The sequence below is a fragment of the Myotis myotis genome, unplaced genomic scaffold (genome assembly GCF_014108235.1).
Source record: "Myotis myotis isolate mMyoMyo1 unplaced genomic scaffold, mMyoMyo1.p scaffold_m19_p_1, whole genome shotgun sequence".
Lineage (NCBI taxonomy): Eukaryota > Metazoa > Chordata > Mammalia > Chiroptera > Vespertilionidae > Myotis > Myotis myotis.
In genome coordinates, this window is record NW_023416313.1 from 160,501,736 (window position 1) to 160,511,094 (window position 9,359).

The 9,359-nt window shown below is 44.5% G+C and overlaps 1 pseudogene; it reads left to right on the forward strand.

Moving 5' to 3' along the window:
* The first annotated feature begins 200 nt into the window (after positions 1 to 200).
* LOC118675319 lies at positions 201 to 7,934 on the forward strand (annotated as a pseudogene).
* The last annotated feature ends 1,425 nt before the right edge of the window (positions 7,935 to 9,359 follow it).

Here is a 9,359-nt window from a genome sequence, read left to right on the forward strand (position 1 = left end):
CACCTGGGGCTAATGTCAATGACTCTACATAACGTTCCATTATGCTCAGCACAACTCATTCCCTTCCGAGTTGGGCATTACAGCAACATTTTGCATCAAATTAAGGTACCTTCTAAGAAAGCATTTATTTATACTTCCTTCATCTTTAAGAAAAGGAAGAAAATTACAATCAACAAGGCAAAACTTCTGTCACAAGAATCATGTGCACTCCAGTGAAAGACTTCTCGGAACACGGGGAATATCAATGTGAAAGTACTAAAGTCCATGAAGGTAACTCTGAACGGGATATTCTGTCTATACTCGATGAAACAAAACCAAAACCATCAGTAAATGCTTTCTTTGAAACAAAAAAACATAGCTATGAAAAGATTGAAATCTCTACGAAAAGGTATAAACAAGTTTCAATACTATGCCTTCAAAGTTATCAAATGAGGGGGTGGCCTTATTTGAAGAAGGACCCAGAGGAAGGTTAGAAGTTTGAGAGTTTCAAGTTAGCTTCCAATGAGCTCTTGACCATTCCTTGACTTGTATAGATTCAGAGAGAGCTTTTCCAGCACCTGGGGTTATTGGTTCTTAACTACAAGATAACACCTTTGACATACTTAGTTTCTTAATATCATACTTTTTAAAAGTATCAAATAATATTATTTCTCAGTTTTTCATTATTAGTCACCTTTTTATATACTGTTTCATTTGCTAATTCAAATATTTTTTATCTACTTTCTATGCTGACCATAAATTATGTATATTTAGTGGTAATAGGGGCCCCAGCCATGCAGCAGCCTGACTATGGGCAGCTCAGCACTCAGGGCGGGGAGCCTGTGTGGAGAGGGACCAGACTGCTGGGCCCGAATGAGTCTTTTTCATCAACCTAAAACCCGCTGACCCTGGAGAAGTTCTCAGTATTTGGTGGACCAAAGTGGCTTGGGAGAGACAGACTTGTTCAGATCCAAAGAAGCATCTGTGAAAGAGCCAGAAAGTCAGGCCAGGCTCTCTCGCATGCACACACACCCATACTGTTTCACACACGTTAGCTTCCAGGACAATGAGCCCATGTCTGCATGAGGTGGCGGCTGCACACCTGGCCCAAGTTCAAAGAGCCGACTGCGGCTAATTAGGGAGGAAACTGTGCAAACCCACTAAGGCGAGCCATGCCAGCATGGATCCATCACCCCACAGCCTTCAGGAAGCTGAGCAGAGACGGCGCTGAGTTGTGAGGAGGGATGGGAGTGGCTGCCAAGCCAAGAGAAAGAGATGAAAGGATGGTGAACCAGAAACCAAGACCAGCAAGTAAAAACAAAGTACCTGTATAGACATAAGGTTTTGTTGCTTTTGTTGTTGCTGTTAATCCTCACTCGAGGATATTTTTCCATTGATTTTTAGGGAGAGTGGAAGAGAGAAGAAAAGACAGAGAGAAACATCGATATGAGAGAAACACATCAATTGGTTGCATGAGCCCCAATCAGGGCCCGGGCCGGGGAGGACCTATGTCCTCCCTATGTCCAAGGTATATGTCTTTGACCGGAATCAAACCCAGGAACCTTTGGTCCACAGGCTGATGCTCTATCCACTGAGCCAAACTGGCTAGGGATGTTTTTATTGATTTTTAGAGAGAGAGGAAGGGAGAGGAATAGAGAAATAGAACCATTGCTGAGAGAGGAACAATATCCATCAGCTGCCTCCTGCAGGCCTCCTACTGGAGATTGAGCCTGCAACCTGGGTATGTGCCCTGACTGGGAATCTAACTGTGACCTCTTGGTTCCTGGGTCAATGCTCAACCACTGAGCATTGACCTTCACATTGATTTTTTTTTTTTTTAGAGAGAGTTGAAAGGTGGGAAGGGAGAGAGAGTAAGAACGAGAGAAACATCCATGTGAGAGAGACATATTGATGGTCGCCTCCATCATGCACCCTGACCTGGGGTGGGGGGTTGAACTTGCAATCCAGGCACGTATCTTGGACTGGGATTCAAATCCATGACCCTTCAGTGTGCAGGCTGACACTCTAACCACTGAGAAACACTGGCCAGGGCCAAACAATGTTGAGTGAAAGATGCCAGGCACAGAAGAATATACACTACATGATTCCATGTATGCCAGGCTCTGGAACAGACAAAGTTAATCGATTGACAGAAGTTAAAATGAGGCTACCTTTGGTTGGAATTACTTTCTGGGAGGAGACACAAGAGAACCTTCTGATGTGTCTTGTATCTTGATTGTATCTTGAAAGTATTCTGTATCTTGATTGAGTGGTGGTTACTCCTGGTGTAAATATCCATACAGCTGCACATACATCTGTATACACAATTAAGAATTTAAAAATATAACAATGAGTCTGCAGGTGGGTGAAAGCAGAGAGCCAAAAATTAAACTGATTAATGAATCAAAACCCTAGAGAAGCTCAGATTCCTCTAAAGGTAAAGGTGCAGATGAACCTGAAAACAGGAGGATTGTATGGAAGCTGGAAGAATGTCCTTGTTCCACAGATCACTTGCCCAAGCCCAGCAAAAGATTAAAGATTTACTCTCTGAAGAGGAGGGAGAGTCAAGGAACGCAGACTCCAGGACTACAGGCACCGCAGTGAGCAGGCAGATTGAGGGGAAGCCCTCATACTGAAATGTGAGTTACCACCCACAGACTTCTTTCCCACTCAGCCCTGAGAATGCTGGCAGCCAGTCTTACACTCACCGCCATCACCATTGCCACCATCACCACCAGGCAGGAGAACAAAGAGTCCCTTCCAGTGAAACTGACCCACAAAAGGGACAAAAACCTTCCAATCTGACAGGTAAGGGTTGTACTACACAGTTCTAGGTCCCAGCCTGATCAACTTACAGTGAAGTCCATACTCAACCAATTCGGACCATATGCACAGGGCTTCCAGAGGTCACTTTAGTTCCTCACTCTTAAATGTGAACAAACAGTGGCAGATCACCAAACATTGGAAGAAATCCTAAAAGTCATTACTGATAACTGAAGATAAAAACTACAAAACAAAGAGACTTGGAGGAAACAGACACAATGCAAGAAGCAGGAGAACATTTAAAAAAAAACCTGTAGCCCCTCCAGTATGGCTCAGTGGTTGAGCATTGACCTATGAACCAGGAAGTCACAGTTCGATTCCCAGTCAGGGCACATGCCCAGGTTGCAGGCTCAATCCCCAGTAGGGGTCATGCAGAAGGCAGCTGATCAATGATTCTCTCATCATTGATATTTCTATCTATCTCCCTCTCCCTTCCTTTCTGAAATCAATAAAAATATTTTTAAAAATTAAATAAAATTAGCCCTAGCTGGTTTGGCTCACTGGATAGAGCGTTGGCCTGTGGACTGAAGGGTCCCAGGTTCAATTCTGGTCAAGGGCATATACCTTGGTTGCAGGCACATCTCCAGTAGCAGGTGTGCAGGAGGCAGCTGATGGATGCTTCTCTCTCATCAGTGTTTCTAACTCTCTATCCCTCTCCCTTCCTCTCTGTAAAAAAATCAATAAAATATATTTTTAAGAAAATTAAATTAAATTTAAAAACTGTAATTAATATCTTTGGTCAGATAAAAAAGATGATGCATCTCTGCAAGAAAAATGAGATGCCACAATATGGAACATGCAGAGAATATAAAGAACTCCTACACGTTAAAAATATGACAGAAATAAATGAAGTTAATAGAAGAATTAGGCAATAAAGTTGAGAAAATCTCCTGCAAGCAAAACAGAAATATTAAGAAATGAAAATAAAAGATTTAAGATAAGAAAATTCAGAAAGGCACCAGGAAATCCAATACCTTCTATTAGGAGGTCCAGGAACAGATAATGAAGGAAATGATTAGAGAAATTATCCTATCCAATAAAAGAGTAACATGTAAATTAACTGTCACTCTGCAACAAAGATGGCGGCGCCCATAGTGGCCAGGGCGGGATGCTGGTGGTGTTGCCCTGGCAATGCAGAGGGAGGGGTGGGGCAGGCCCCTGGCCGCATGGAGGGAGGGGAGGAGAGGGGCCTCGGGCCGGAGGCCAGGGCAAGGGATGCTGGTGTCATTGCAGACCAGCTGAGGGACTCCCCTGCCCCCCATGCACGAATTTTGTGCACCAGGCCTCTAGTTAAAGAATAACAGGAAAATATTGCTGAACCAGAAGAGTCTCTAGATTAAAAGGGTTCACTCAGGGCACAGGACACTCCATAATAACAACAAAAAGATCCTTACCAAAGGACACTGTCATGAAACCTCAGAAACCTGGACTAAAAGTACCTGGAAGAAACAAGGTCACACACAAAAGACTGGAAATCATAAAGGAATTGAACTTAACAGCAACACCAGAGGTTAGGAGGCAATGGGACACTGTCACAAAAATCCAGACAGAAAATGACTTCCAACTTTCAATTTTATTCCTAATTAGTCTAAAGTGAGAGTAGAATATAGGGAAATACAAAAGCAAGGCCTCAAGTCACTTTTACCTTTCTCCTGAGCTATCAGAGATGTGCTTTCCAAACCTTGATAAACAGATGGGTCCCCTGCTCTTGTTAAAGAGCAGATTCTGATTCAGTAGGTCTGGGTGGGGCCTGAGATTCATAATTTCTTCCAGCTTATTCCAATGTTGCTGGTCCATAGACCACACTTTGGGAAGTAAGGTACTAGAGGATGTGTCCCACCAAAATGAGAGAATAAACCAAGAAAGAGGAAGAAGATCCAAGAAACTGAGGCTCCAGCATAAAAGGCAGTCAAAGGAAATACCCAGAAGGAAATCCCAGGACATTACCTACAGGGTAACCAGTCCAAACTGGAACATCAGGAAGCATCAAAAGCAGAAGGAGGTCAAAGAGGAAAAATTATGAAACTGATAATCACTTGACATACTAACAGTCAGCTTACACTCTGGTGGAGAGTTTGAGGAACAATTAGTGACAGTAACATAGAAAACTAAGCAAAGAGACTCAGCATCCTGCAGCTGTAGCCTCCAGGGACAATTGTGGCCCACCTGCTGCTCTGTGCCTGGCCCAAGGTACCTGACATTGGCCAGGGAGTCCCCCCTCCCCCCCACCCCCTGCCAGCAGTCCCTGAGCACCTGCTCTGGCCTGGACAGTACCTGCAAGGCAGCATTGTGCCCACCATGCACTACCAGGACAGCCTGCCCAGGCTGCCTGTTCCCAAACTTGAAGGCACCATTAGAAGGTACCTCAGTGCACAGAAAGCTCTCTTGGATGATGGGCAGTTCAGGAAAACAGAAGGATTTTACAAGAATTTTGAAAATGGGATTGAAAAAGAATTGCACAATCAGCTGGTTGCTCAGGACAAGCAGAATAAGCATACAAGCTACATTTCAGAGTCAAGGAAGGAAAGAGAATGAGGAAGGAAAGGCCATTAATAAATATTAGGGCAATGCAAATCAAACCACAATGATGGTTACCCACCAGACTGGCTCCAATCAAAAAGACAAACAATAACAAACACTGCAAGGATGTGGAAAAACTGGAACCCTCATACGCTGCTGGCGGTAATGGTACAGGCACTTTGGAAAACACTGTAGCAGTTCCTCAAAAGGTCAAACATTTACTTAACATCTGATCTAGCCTTCCACTCCTAGTTATATCCCCAAGAGAATTCATAATAACCAAAAAAGGGAAACAACCCAGATGTCCATCAACTGATGACAAATGTTCTAGCTACACTAATAAAAGAGAAACATGCAAATTGGTGTCACTCTGCTATGCCCACCAGCCAATCAGGATGGGTATGCAAATTAACCCAACAAAGATGGCTTTAATTTGAAGACTGAAGACTGAAGACGACTGAAGACTGAAGAGGCTTGGCTTCTCTGCTGCAGCCAGAGCAAAGGCCTGGGTCCCAGCAGCCATGAGAAGGAAGGCCTATTGTATGAATCTCTTTGTGCAACGGGCCTCTAGTATCTATATAATGGAACATTATCCCAGATTTGATTCCAGCCAAGGGCACATGCCTGGGTTGCGGGCTCGATCCCCAGTAGGGGATGTACAGGAGGCAGCTGATCAATGATTCTCTTTCATCATTGATATTTCTATCTCTCTATCCCTCTCCCTTCCTCTCTAAAATCAATAAAAATATATTTTTAAAAACCACATTATTGCCCCTGGTTTGATATGTACTTAACTGCTCAAGACCTCATTGTCCTGAACTTTAATCCATTTATGGCATTGAACCCTGACCCAAAGACTGAGTATAATGAACAGCTCACCCAGGCAACCAACATGACGGTGTCTGCCATCCAGTTTCTGAAGAAGTCCCGGCTGGCCTTTTGGAACCAGAAGTGTTCCACTTGAACCCTGCCAAGAGTGGCACTGATACCTTCAAGAACCTCATACACGTTGTGCCTTCCTCTCTGTCTTGGTATAGTGCCTACTTGGTCAATGCATATCCACTGGATATGTCACAGTATTTTCAGCCTTTCAATTCAACTCGTTTACCCAGACCCAGGCGGGATGAACTCTTCACTGATGACAAGGCCAGACACCTCCTGGTCCTATGAAAAGGACATTTCTATGTCTTTGATGTCCTGGATCAAAATGGGAACATTGTGAGAGCCTCTGAAATCCAGGCTCATCTGAAGTACATTGTCTCAGACAATAGCCCTGCCCCCCAAGTTTCCACCGGCATATCTGCCCAGTGAGAACCGAGATATCTGGGCAGAAGCTGGTGAGTGGTGGCAGCGAGGAGACCCTGAGGAACGTGGACTCTGCTGTGTTCTGTCTCTGCCTAGATGACTCCCCCCTGAGCACCTTGTCCACTTATCCCACACCATGCTGCACGGCGACGGCACGAACCCTGGTACGATAAATCCTTTAACCTCATTATAGCCAAGCATGGCACAGCGCTGTCCACTTTGAGCATGCTTGGGGCGGTGGGGTTGCAGGTTTTTCAATGAAGTGTTTAAAGACAGCACTAAGGCCCCTGCCATTATGCCACAGAGCCAGGGGGCCAGCACCGACTCTTCTGCTGCTGTGCAGAAACAACTTCAAGCTGAACGATGCCTTAAAGACTGGCATCATTGCTGCTAAGGAAAAGTTTGATGACACCATGAAAACTGACTGCATCCAGGTTCAGAGAGGAGGCAAAGAATTCTTGAAGAAGCAGAAGCTGAGCCCTGACTTGGTGGCCCACCTGGCCTTCCAGGTGGCCTTTCTGCAGCAATATGGGCAGACGGTGGCCACCTATGAGTCCTGCAGCACTGCAGGTTCAAGCGCAGCCACACCGAGACCATCCGTCCTGCCTCCATCTTCACAAAGAAGGGCTCCGAGCCCTAGCTGGTTTGGCTCACTGGATAGAGCGTCGGCCTGGGGACTGAAGGGTCCCAGGTTCGATTCCAGTCAAGGGCATGTACCTTGGTTGCAGGCACATCCCCAGTAGGGAGTGTGAAGGAGGCAGCTGATTGATGTTTCTCTCTCATCGATGTTTCTAACTCTCTATCCTTCTCCCTTCCTCTCTGCAAAAAAATCAATAAAATAATAAAAAATTTAAAAAAAAGAAGTGCTCCGAGGCCTTTGTCAGGAAGCCCTCCAAGCACAGCGAGAGAGAGCTTAAGCAGATGATGGCCGAGTGCTCCAGCTACCACAGCCAGCTGACCAAAGAAGCGGCAATGGGCCAGGGTTTTGACCAACACTTATTTGCTCTGCGGTACCTGGCAGCAGCCAAAGGGATTGTCCTGCCTGAGCTGTATCTGGACCCTGCATCTGGGCAGATAAACCACAACATCCAGTCCACTAGCACACTGACCAGCCCAGCAGTGAACAGTGGTGCCTTTGCCCCGTGGTCCCTGATGGCTTTGGTGTTGGGTATGCCGTTCATGACAGCTGGATAGGCTGCAACGTCTCTCCCTACACAGGCCGCAATGCCCGGGAGCTTCTCCAATGAGTACAGAAGGCCTTAGAAGACATGTTTGATGCCATGGAAGGCAAATCCAGCAAAACTTAGCTTCTGGGCAGGTTAAAAGCCTCTGTTTCATAGTAGATGCTTCATCTACATGAAAATTGAGGCCTATGTAGCCAACAGGTGCTATTCTGTGACTATTGGAACAAATCATGCAGTGCCTCAGCGGCCAGTGCTGTGAAGCCTGAGCTTTAAAATCATGGTTTTAAAACTAAACTTGTAATTTCCAAGTGGAATTAGATCACAATGAAAGATAATGTGAGATTTCAACTTTAAGGGCATTAGAGTAGGAGGGTAGGATTTGGAAAAATAACTCAGGTTTATTTATTGTTGAAGCAGAAATAAAATTTAATTGTTGCAAAAGAGAAAGAAAGAAAGAAAGAAAGAAAGAAAGAAAGAAAGAAAGAAAGAAAGAAAGAAAGAGAAGCAAATGAAAAGTGAGGTAAGTATTAACTCCAAGAAAACTAAAAGTTAAGGATAAAAGGATATAATCATATACTGCATAATCACAATAATGTAAATAATAGGTGTTGACCAAAAAATGATAACAATATTGAGAGTTGAGGGAGAGTAGGATAAAAGAACTAAGTACTCGTCTTCCATAGTAGGAAGTAAATAAAAATCAAGAAAAAAAATTATAAGCATGTTGCCTAGAAATATGGAGACAAATACCAACTAAAAGAGTTCAAGGCAGTTGCTGCCAGTGAGTGGGAGTGGGGCAGGGGGTTAATGCTTTTCATTATAAGCTTTGTAAAACTATTTTATTTTTTTTAAAAAATCCTCATCTGAGGACATTTTTCCATTGATTTTTAGAGAGAGTGGAAGAGAGAGGGAAAGAGAGAGAAACATCGATGTGAGAAAAACACATCGATTGGGTGCCTCCTGCATGCGCCCCAACCAGGGCCCAGGCTGGGGAGGAGTCTGCAACCGAGGTACATGCCCTTGACCAGAATCGAACCCGGGACCCTTCAGTCAGCAGGCCACTGCTCTATCCACTGAGCCAAACTGGCTAGGGCCTATTTGATTTTTTAAAAACTAAGTGCATGGATTACTTTAATAAAAATAAAGATAACATCTGAAATGTAGATGCTTTGTCATTAACAGACCACTTATAATACACATCACAATTTATTGCCACTCCCCAGTGCTTCAGGACCCAGGGCGGCAAACCACAGCTCAGAGTCGGTTCATTTTCTTCAGATGCTCAGTTCCAGCCGAGGCCACAGAGACAGGGGAAGTTCCGGGGTACAGCAATAGCAAATTACAGCGATGGTTCTGAAAGTTCCTGACATCCAGGAAGACATTCAACAGGTTTCTGGACAAGGTAATTGTATGCTGTGCCTATCTTTTCTAATAGGAAACTTTCCCTCCTGAGTTTTCTTTTTCAATAAGTAGCAGCAACATCCACTCAATTGCCCAAGGATTAGTCAGAATTTTTCCAGGTGCAAGTACCAGAAACCAAACTCCAAC